Raw genomic sequence first — 9,939 nt, 5'->3', positions numbered from 1 at the left:
AACAGTTGGAGCTGTTTGGAGAATATATGAACAGAGCAGTGAACTTTTCAACCCAGCCTGTAAAACAGTGGGTGGTTTGAATCACTCGTACATCTTGTCCCCTGTGATTGAAGAACGCATGTGATGGCGAATGACCAAACAACGCCGGCCAAAAAAGGTATATCGAAAGTAGGTCAGGTCTGGCAAATACCAGCAAATGTGACCCGTGTTATCTGACGTATCTCTGTACAAACATTTACTGGTTTTAGTGATTGTGTAGATACAAATAGACATTTGTGTAATTTGTGTCAACTTAGATCGGAGATGTAAAACATCTTAAGAAAGACTGTGAAACAGATTAGTATGTGTGGGTGTTTGTCCCAGCGTTCTTTTGTGTTTAAATCCGTGTATATGCCACCGACGCTGTGCACTTTACAAAAGACACGACTTTCCTCATTCCTAGCTTTGGTTTGTCCCTATCAGTTGCGGCAGAGGTCAGACTCCGGCTGTATCTAACGTTGTTTTGTCGTTTGTATCGGGCTTTCTATTTTGCAATTTTTCTTGAATTACGTTAGCCAAACATAAGTTAGGTTTTGACAATACGAGATACAGTACAAAATAGAAAGCCCGATAAAAAACAATTATAAAAAACGTTTTAAAAACAGCCGGAGTCTAACCTCTGCTTGGAGAGTATTACTGTGCCACAGATTTCTAGCGATGACATGAAGATCTGTCACGGGAGGAACAGAGACCAATATTTCACACATGTCGTGTTTGACTACAAAATACATTTTCGCAGAGTCGAGCTTCCTTTTATCAGTTTGCTAGTTACTGGTATTTGGAATAGAACGTTTTATTTGATGATGCAGTAAAGCCGTACTCTTACCTTGTATGTTTTAGGCACCATGAAGTTGTGATGACTCTTGTAAAAAGAATAAAAAGGGACAAAACATGGTATCAGAGCCAACAAGGCATTCATTCCTGTATTCAACTCGGACATGTACTGGTGTGGTAGACTGGCATCACCAACAAAGTTGGTAACCACACTCATGGCTTCCATAGTGGTGTCACTTTTACAACTATCCAATAAGTTTCATTTTCACAAGCACAGTCCTGGTTACCTCACAAGTGTCATATATCGCATACAGAACATATATCACATCGACTTGTACCAAAACCTTACTTAAAAGCTAACATACCTATTTCTGCCGGATACATAAGGCCCAATCTAGACACAGTTTTTACCGATATCTGTGGAGATGTCGGGAGGGATCTGTCATAAACAGTTATATAGCCTAATGAGCCCGCGTTATATGCTAATGAGCCCTCCCGAAGTCGGGACACATCTACACGGACACGGAAGTTGTCGGGGACCCCTGCTAAGCTATCGGACGAATGCTACGGACCTTTCGGCAGAAATTCTGCCGATATCTTTATGGCGATATTGCAGTTCCATCTAGACGCTGAAAAAAAGCTGTTGGCGAGAGGTTGTCAGCTCGCAGATATCGGGAAAAACTGTGTCTAGATCGTGCCTATGTGAACACACACGCCACACCAACCCCTCCACCAACAAGGAAAGGTCGGTCGATAGAAAATGGACGAAAGGAAAAGGTCACGATTTTTGGCACCAACCTCTGCTTTGAGAGTAGGTAAAACGTAAGTTTACTGTATATCTCCCACAGAAGATACCAAGAGATACTACTGCCTCCATATCGATGGGAAGGAAGTGCTGCGACGTCAATCACTGAAGCAGCTGCTGGTATCACACTAATCTGGCATGTACTGCAAAATGTAGAAAATGTCGTAAAACGAAATTTCGGCCATCCATGTATTACGAGTAGTTTTAACGCGGCATGTATCTGGTTTCACGTTACATTCAAGGAAGCAAACATTGAACAGATAGATACAATGTGATGGCTGGGAGAGATGACCTCTATCTGAGAATGCCAGCTGAAATTATAATCTAAACACGGAGCCTTTTAGATCTCACAAATAGGGCATACCTTATATCAATATATAATTGATAGTCTTTACACATTTGACTCAATATTCTCCTGGAACACTTAAACCTAAATGGGTAAAAATTAAGATAGCGTTGATGATTTACTGGAGCATGTGTGCGGACGCCAACACGGCGGTCGGCACCTGTCGTTTCGTTCCAATGTTATGGAAAGTGAACGGCAATACGCTATGTTTCTATTCAGGTTGGTGATCCACATGCAAAGGCCAAGTTCTCTCAGTTATGTAATGACAATGATCTTTATTGCATATCCATGCCCAACATGGGCTAAATGCACTCAGTTAAAAACTCAATGTAACATTAGAAGTATAGAAGAAAACGCTACATTCTATTAAAAACTACAGGGTCTCTTCCCTCTTCTTGAAACATGAGAAAAATTTTACAGAGTTTTCCATTACATGGTAGTCTTTAGATGACATAACGTATGCAAACATTTCTTCCTTCGTGAAACGTACATGTGAACTAGTTCAACGGAACTTACAAGAGATTTGCGCATGTCTGTGTACAAAGAATATTCTAAAACAAAATGTAATTCATTTTCTACAAGATTATAATTACAAATTTGACATATTCTGTCCTTTGGATGAGTCTGGTTGTATCTTGTTGAGGTGAGGAGGTTGTATCTACCGGCTTCAATTTGAAGTGTCTAATCATTATTAAAGTCATGGCTCGGCGATGATTGGAATTTTGTACATCTACGTATTTTTTTTTCTGTCATAAGTAAGCTTGATTTTTTGTATGTTCTCAATTTGAAGATTCCTCTTTTTACCATAAGAGTTCAATATTGAGTAAAAGTATTGGGGAAAGTTGTCTTTTAGTCTTTTGGTTCAGATTGATCAGATAATATGTTTCGGTCTTGTTTTTTTTAGCGCAATCTCATTATTTTTGCACTCTGCGTAGGATGTCGTCCATAAAATTTACTTGCTGTAGCCTTAAAGATATACATAGTTTATACATCTACGACATGTTTTCCGCCGGCATTCCATGTGTGACGAACGCACCAACAAACAGCTATTAGCTGTTAGATTCTAGCTGTTAGCAGCAACAACACCATTCCCTGCCACAGAAAACCGCAAGGAAACTTGCTAACCTATGTGTCACTCGGCACAACAAGGTGAGCAACATAAACCTCCATCCACTCAATATCATTATCATCATTGCCATTATCATTCTTATCGTAATTACTATCGTTTGTGCTTGCTCTTGTGTGTTCATACTTGTAGAAAACATCGCGAAACGACCTTTGCTTTAGTCGTGTCAATTTGATAATTCATGTTATAGACCTTTTCTTATGTTTAGTAACCAAAAGTTTATTACTGCATAGTTTCTTGTCGTACTCGGCAAACCCGCTAGGTGCTCTGTTGACTGGTCTGCAATTGCGCAAACTATCAAGGTGAACATACTGGCGGGAAACTTGAATGTGTGAACGTAGGAATTATTTCGTTTCATTTCATCCTATTCAAAATTGTAACAAGACAATGCAGATAGCATCCCAGGTAACAATGCTAATATTGGATATTGAGGCTAACCGTCTAAAGAAATGTTAACAAGTTTGAGAGAGACGACTTTTAAACATCGTTTTTCAGATCAAGCTTTATGAACTGTACGTCTTCCATCGGCGACGTTGTCCAGCCAACCAGAAGGGTGACCATACATATATTTTCTCCTTGCTCCTCAAAATTGAGGAATCTGGTACTTACTAATCCAATAGAAGAAGTAGACGTTACAAAGGATCCTCAAAATCTTTAGATCGTTAGGTACAACGGAAAGGTGTAAGTTAGTGGTGGTGCCGTTGCCTTGTTTGGGAATAACTCAAGAAGGAGTCAGAGGATCGTCAAACTTTTGTTTAGCTACTTATTATTGATATAGCTAGATGCTAATTATGCAAATATGAGCCAAGCTGTATATTTACCGAGAAAATGTGATAATTCCGTAGTGATATATGGTGGGAATTCTTACAGCGATGAAAGACAGACTGTACTGGAGGTCAAACTTCACCTGCTGCGCATGCGCCTCAGAGGATGACAAATGATGATGACATGGCGGGAATTCAAAATTTGTAATATATGTAAGTTCATAAAAAAGGAACATCATCAAACATAAATTATACAAATCATGGAACATTTGCATAACTGAGAAAATGATAGAATCGCTAACTTAAGTTAAGACTTTCATACTTTGGACAACTTGTGTTGTTTAGGAGGAGAAGACAGAGAGTAATACTATGTACATCTGTATATGTAAACAAGTGAGCGAAGGTGGAATAAAACTCACATTACATCATCGCGCAACTGAGTACAAACGACATGCCAAACCATGCACATACGAATGCTGCAAATGAAACAAAGAGATATAGGTGCGAACACTCAAGACATAGACCGTTCACAATACTCTGTACACGGAGGTTACCCTCCAGTCATAGGGTAACAATGCCAATAATGAATTAGAAACCACATCAGTTGAGAAACCTCATCAGTCATGAAAGTTGATATCATTTGGGTTCGTGGAACTCTAGTTACAAAATGGAACGGGAGCGCTGCTACAATAGAAGACGTATTTCCCATAGGCAGCCATTGGACAGCTCTGCTCTACTCTCTCAAAAGGAGGACGATAAAAGACAAACATCGCTTTTACATGATGGGAACCAATGATACACGTGCATATTTTCTGTGGCTTCTCTGAAGTCGTCCCTTCGGGTGTGAGCTATCTGGCAGGCAGTGAAGTAATGATCGATGTGCTCCTGCGGCAAAAACAAGTGTGTGGCTTTGATTTGAACCCCTCCGTGTATGACGCAGTAGCTGTGTGGGCGGACAGCACGCGCAGATGGCACCTTCCATAACACCTGATGCTAATAGTGAGGCCATGTTGATTTGATTATAAAGATAGCATTCTCTTGGAACCCCAAAACTGATGCGAGTGCGCAAATAAAAACATTGGCCACAATAGTTGACTTCACTATGAAATCTGAGAAGACAGGAAGGTTGAACCAAATATTTGTTCAACACAGAGTGTGGTTTACCGAGCAGTAGATTATTATTTTTTGTTCCTTCACATCTTCTTCCTTGATCTTTGAATTTTTGTAACACAAGCATTCATTTCCGATAGTTTGTTTTCAATTCACGGCATACATTTGCTGAATTGGTATGGTTTGGAGACAACAGTAACTCTACAACAGTAACGTCAACCAGTTCTAAGTCTTTATGGATCTGAGAGTTGGCGTTCCACTACGGCAGATATTGTTATTGTTGTTGTGTAATATTGTGATGGTAAAAGAAAAAAGAGGAAGACCACATGAGAACGGTGTCAGACAGCTATGCTCCATATCATTTTCATGTATGACAAATACAATATTACCTTTTGCCCCTTGTAACCTTTAGGAACCCAATGCGCAAATAATGTCACCCCTACACATCAACCGTACTCAAAAGCGCATGATATATTGTGCTGTAGCCATGACCAGGACCTTTGTGTATATCCCATGATCATTGTTAAAGCAGACAGACGACAAAAGCCATTCAAATTCTCCAGGGATCTTGCTTCCATTTGTCGGGATGTTTTGTCAATACAATACTGGGTGGATAAGAATCACGGGCGGACTGATGCATCCACCGCCGGTAATAGTACTCCTAGCAGTCGCGGACAACTATTTCAGAGCTATACTCGTCCGATAGCCAGGCAAAATGTCGAAAGCTGAGGATGTTGAATACATGGACCTTCTCAGGAACACCTGACCTTGTTGTATTCTCGGCGCTGTTCCATAGTTAGCAGGCAAACCTTGTGCTCGCTGCGACCGTACTGCCGAGAAAAAAACACCGATTGGGTCTTTGTACACAGGAAATGACGGTCTGAATGAGGGAGCCAGCACGTCTGTGGACCGGGGAATCGCTCTCCGGAAGCTCCAGGGAATGACATCAGCGGTATAAAGTGGAGAAAAAACACCAGAAGGCCATTAGCGAATGAGGAAGTTTGGCGGATTGAAAGAGAACTGACTCGAAACAACCATCTATATTTCCCTCTGGGAAGCGTTGGGCCACCATTGGAAACGTTCGTTGACTACTCTGTACAGACATAAGAAGGTAACCATGTATATTACCTATGTTTACAGACCGATACGCTGTAGAGTCATTGATAATCATAGATGTCTATATAGATAGATGACAACGAATGGATAGCCTTTTGGTGACAGCGAATAGAGCGAAAGACCGGAAGTAACGTTACAATATCAATACTATTGTATTGATACGCTGTTCTAGGGACTCGCTTTGCCTCCGTATGTTTGTCCTTAGTTCTGTAAAAGAATTCTATGATAACACAAATCATCACGGACGTGCATGCCGGTCAGGGATGTGATGAAAGATTACCTTTGCTGAATCGTGTTACGCTAAAGACTAGCTCTCGCCGTGATTGTATCTGGAAATGGCCCGACTTTATAACTAAGCCATTTCTTGTTCAAACATGGCGACTGTCAATCAATAACATAAGCTTATAGTTTCAGCAAATCTTTGTTTTCATCACATCATTCGTTACAAGGGATTTTCTGATACGTGAGCGCCCCTTAGGCCACAGCAAGTAAATTTTATGGATGACATCCTCTGCAGACTGCAAAAATAGTGCGATAGGGCGAAAAAAAAACAAGATGGGTGAAAAAAAACAAGATGGCTACATTTTCAAAAATAGGCACCATAAGTTGTGATGAATGTTGTAATAAGAAACATGGTATCAGAGCCAACAAGGCATTCATTCCTGTATTTAAGACATGTACTGAAGTGGTATAAGTGACACTAGTGTGGTAGACTGGCATCACCAACAAAGTTGGTAACCACACTCATGGCTTCCATATTGGTGTCACCTTTACAACTATCCAATTAGTTTCATTTCTACAACTACAGTCCTGGGTACCTCACAAGTGTCACTTCTACAAGTACAATTATTAGGCTACAAGAAAACATATTTGCTCATTTTGGCACTTTATCGTCACGTTGACCATCCCTGCAGAAGAAAAAAATTTTTTTTTTTTCTGAAATCAGGCGAAAATTAATGCGCGCGCTGATGTCATCCATAAAATCTACTTGCTGTGACCTTAAACTAAATCTAACCTAACATTTACGTTAAATTCGGTTAGGTTAGGTCGGATCGTAAAAAAAGATGTACAAGTTTAGAATGAGACAAGTATTACTCGGTCATTTGTTAGTTAAGGATAATTTGGCAGTATAGAAATTCAAGTAGATGAGAGAATTTCTTGTTAGAAGAATGAATATTGCTTTAACTGGCCGGGCGTTACGAAATAGATTTTCTCATGTAGGAGTCTAGACGTACATATCATTTACTGATAACAGAAGCCTAATACAATACTGTAATTTTTTATGCAAAAACGCTAAAGCAATTGCATATGATTTTGGGAACGGTCAGACATTTTAGAGAAGTTCCGTTGTCTTTCGTCAGTGACACTGAAGAGATCTTGTTGGAGAACAGTTTTCATATCCTAGCCATGAATGGATATGCAAAATATATCTAGTTGGAGAGCAGGTTTTTCCTAACTATGAATTAGTATGCAAAGGGGGGAAGACGAAGAGTTCTCCAACAAGATCACTTCAGTGTCACTAACGAAAGACAACGTATCTTGTCTGAAACGTCTGACCGTTTCCAAAATCATATGCAATTGCTTGAGTAACTGCTTTTTGGCATATCTTATTACCTGGATGTCTAACCTTCATCGACGTACTTAATGCATTATACATTTTCGTAAGAAAAGGACAGACATTCCAAAATGAAGAATTGAAAACTGGTGTGTGCAAAAATGTGAATGACGTTCAATGGACAATATATTGTCCACATACATACACAGCCCGCAGAAAAAAATAGGTGAATCATTTTGGAACTTGACCTTCGTTACCAAAATCACTATGTACTCACCTACTAAATATCATAAAGATCTATCCACAGCTTATCGGGTACATACATAACGTTACAAACACACGTCGGAAAACAGCATCTCCACCAGGGCACAACTAAAAACATAGTATTCAAGGCCAAGGTAATTTCACTTTATTTGGCTACGTATCATAGAAGTTCAAAGTATATTTCTTCGGTCTGCAAATAGCCTGAAATAATAAGTAATATTAAGTTGATGCTGAATATGTACATGAAGCTCTGTGGAAATATTTCCAAGGCACCCATACGGCATACGAACTGTTTACAATAGGTCCCTTCAGAAAGAGACATTTTGGGATTTTTTTTGTCAAGCTTCAGACCAAGAATGTATATTTTCCTGTGCCCAGGTATTGAACCTAAGAACTAGACATTTGATACTGGGGTGCTAAGGACAAATGCCTTTTTAATATTTCTCCATGCACCATTTCAAAATTCTTAATTAAGATTTGTTTGCTATTTTCTAACACATCTTGGTTTGCTATTTGCAAAGGGGTAGAAGGAATTTTGAGATAGTCTACTTCCGATAACATTTCATCCCGCATGGGGACGCAGGTGGAGTGAGAGATTACTGTACTCGCTAGCAAATGTGAACTTTCTTAAATGTTAGGATGTTAGTTATTTCTAATTTTGGGCTTTTTTCAAGAATGTGTATTTTGGGCTCCTATGTCATATTTTATATGTATTTTGGGCTCCTATATATATATATATATATATATATGCGTGTGTGTGTGTGTGTGAAATTCGGTATTGAGCATATATGCCCTGACTTATCATGGCGTCTGTAGGTTGCAAATTATTAAGAAATTAACATTTTTTTTGCATGTGATATTACTTTCATTCTCCATAACAGGGAAATTGTAAACGTTTCATCTCAACCCTTTCGTCAGTTATCGCCTGTTCAACCTGTCAAACATATCAGACACGAACATTAACTTTTTTCCTAAACAAATTTCTCAACATTACGTTCTCCGCTCATTCAAACGCACTTCCGTTATTTCTTTTATTACCAAATAGGAGCATACGCTGGACTTAGCCGAATCAATCAAAACGTTTGCAGCCTAGACTGAGTGAAACATAAGGATTAGCACCTTTCCTCTTTGAAAGGAGAGCGAATTTACTACAGGGCTTGTGTGGTTCTTCTGCAGCTGTTTTCTGTGCGTAATTGCAATTTTGATATTCCCGCAGGCCACGGAAACACCAGAAGACTAAAGGACAAGCCTGAGTACTAGACAGCAGCCTGAAAGCCTCCCACGCCTTCTATGTAAACCAACACATCCTGCCGACGGAAGGTGGAAGATGGCAAAAGCACACGCACATCTGGGTCGCCACGGCGGAAATTGGTCGGGACTTTCTAACGTTGGTGCCATAACAGCATCTCCACTCTGGTTTCTGAATGGGAGCTCCTGGAACATCACCAACTCTACGTGGGAGAACGACTTCGGCGGGAAAAACACGACCGGGCATCCAGCCGGGGATGTCGGCGGGGATGAAGAGGACGGGGTGCCGCCGCTGGCCCTCATCAAGGCCGTGGTTCTGGTCGTGGTGCTGGGAATCGTGCTGCTGTCCTCCTGTAAGTTGGTGTTGCAGTTCGTGACCAGAATAACCGAACGCAGGCTGTGAACACAAGTGCAATAGTCGCCATTTCACACTGCCAGTGTGTAACATTCTCCAGGCTATCTGGCTGTTGAAGAAGCGAGTCCTGCTCTTGGTATTTATTTACAATTGCTTCCAGGGACGGCACTGCAAAGCCCATTAGTCTTCGCAAATACCACATTTCACGTACAGCGTTTAAGTTTATAGGTCAACCTGGTATTGTTACGGTGTGATAATGTCAGGCCATATCGCATTTCAAACAGAACCGTTACGTCGACTTATAAGGATATTATGTCGAATTATGGAACATGGAATATGTATCCTTTCCATCTGGCCAGTACCATACAAAGAACTAGAAGTCGTTGCATATGAAGCATTTGTCTTTACCATGATGCATCCTAGATATCTTTGCTATC

General features: G+C 40.3%; 1 protein-coding gene and 1 long non-coding RNA gene across 2 annotated transcripts in view; one reads left to right on the top strand and one right to left on the bottom strand.

Moving 5' to 3' along the window:
- Positions 1–1,622, bottom strand: part of LOC118424691 (transcriptional repressor NF-X1-like) — a 39,220-nt gene extending 37,598 nt beyond the window's left edge. Inside the window, 2 exon segments of the mRNA XM_035833372.1 lie at positions 978–982; positions 1,612–1,622. The gene's annotated coding sequence lies outside the window, so the exon portion shown is untranslated.
- Positions 1,623–2,608: 986 nt separating this feature from the next.
- Positions 2,609–9,932, top strand: LOC118424693. Its single transcript, XR_004832233.1, has 3 exons — positions 2,609–4,853; positions 5,834–6,075; positions 9,116–9,932. It is a non-coding gene; the product is annotated as an uncharacterized LOC118424693 (long non-coding RNA).
- The last annotated feature ends 7 nt before the right edge of the window (positions 9,933–9,939 follow it).

This window comes from Branchiostoma floridae, chromosome 10 (genome assembly GCF_000003815.2).
Source record: "Branchiostoma floridae strain S238N-H82 chromosome 10, Bfl_VNyyK, whole genome shotgun sequence".
Lineage (NCBI taxonomy): Eukaryota > Metazoa > Chordata > Leptocardii > Amphioxiformes > Branchiostomatidae > Branchiostoma > Branchiostoma floridae.
This window is presented reverse-complemented; position numbering and strand designations above follow the sequence as displayed.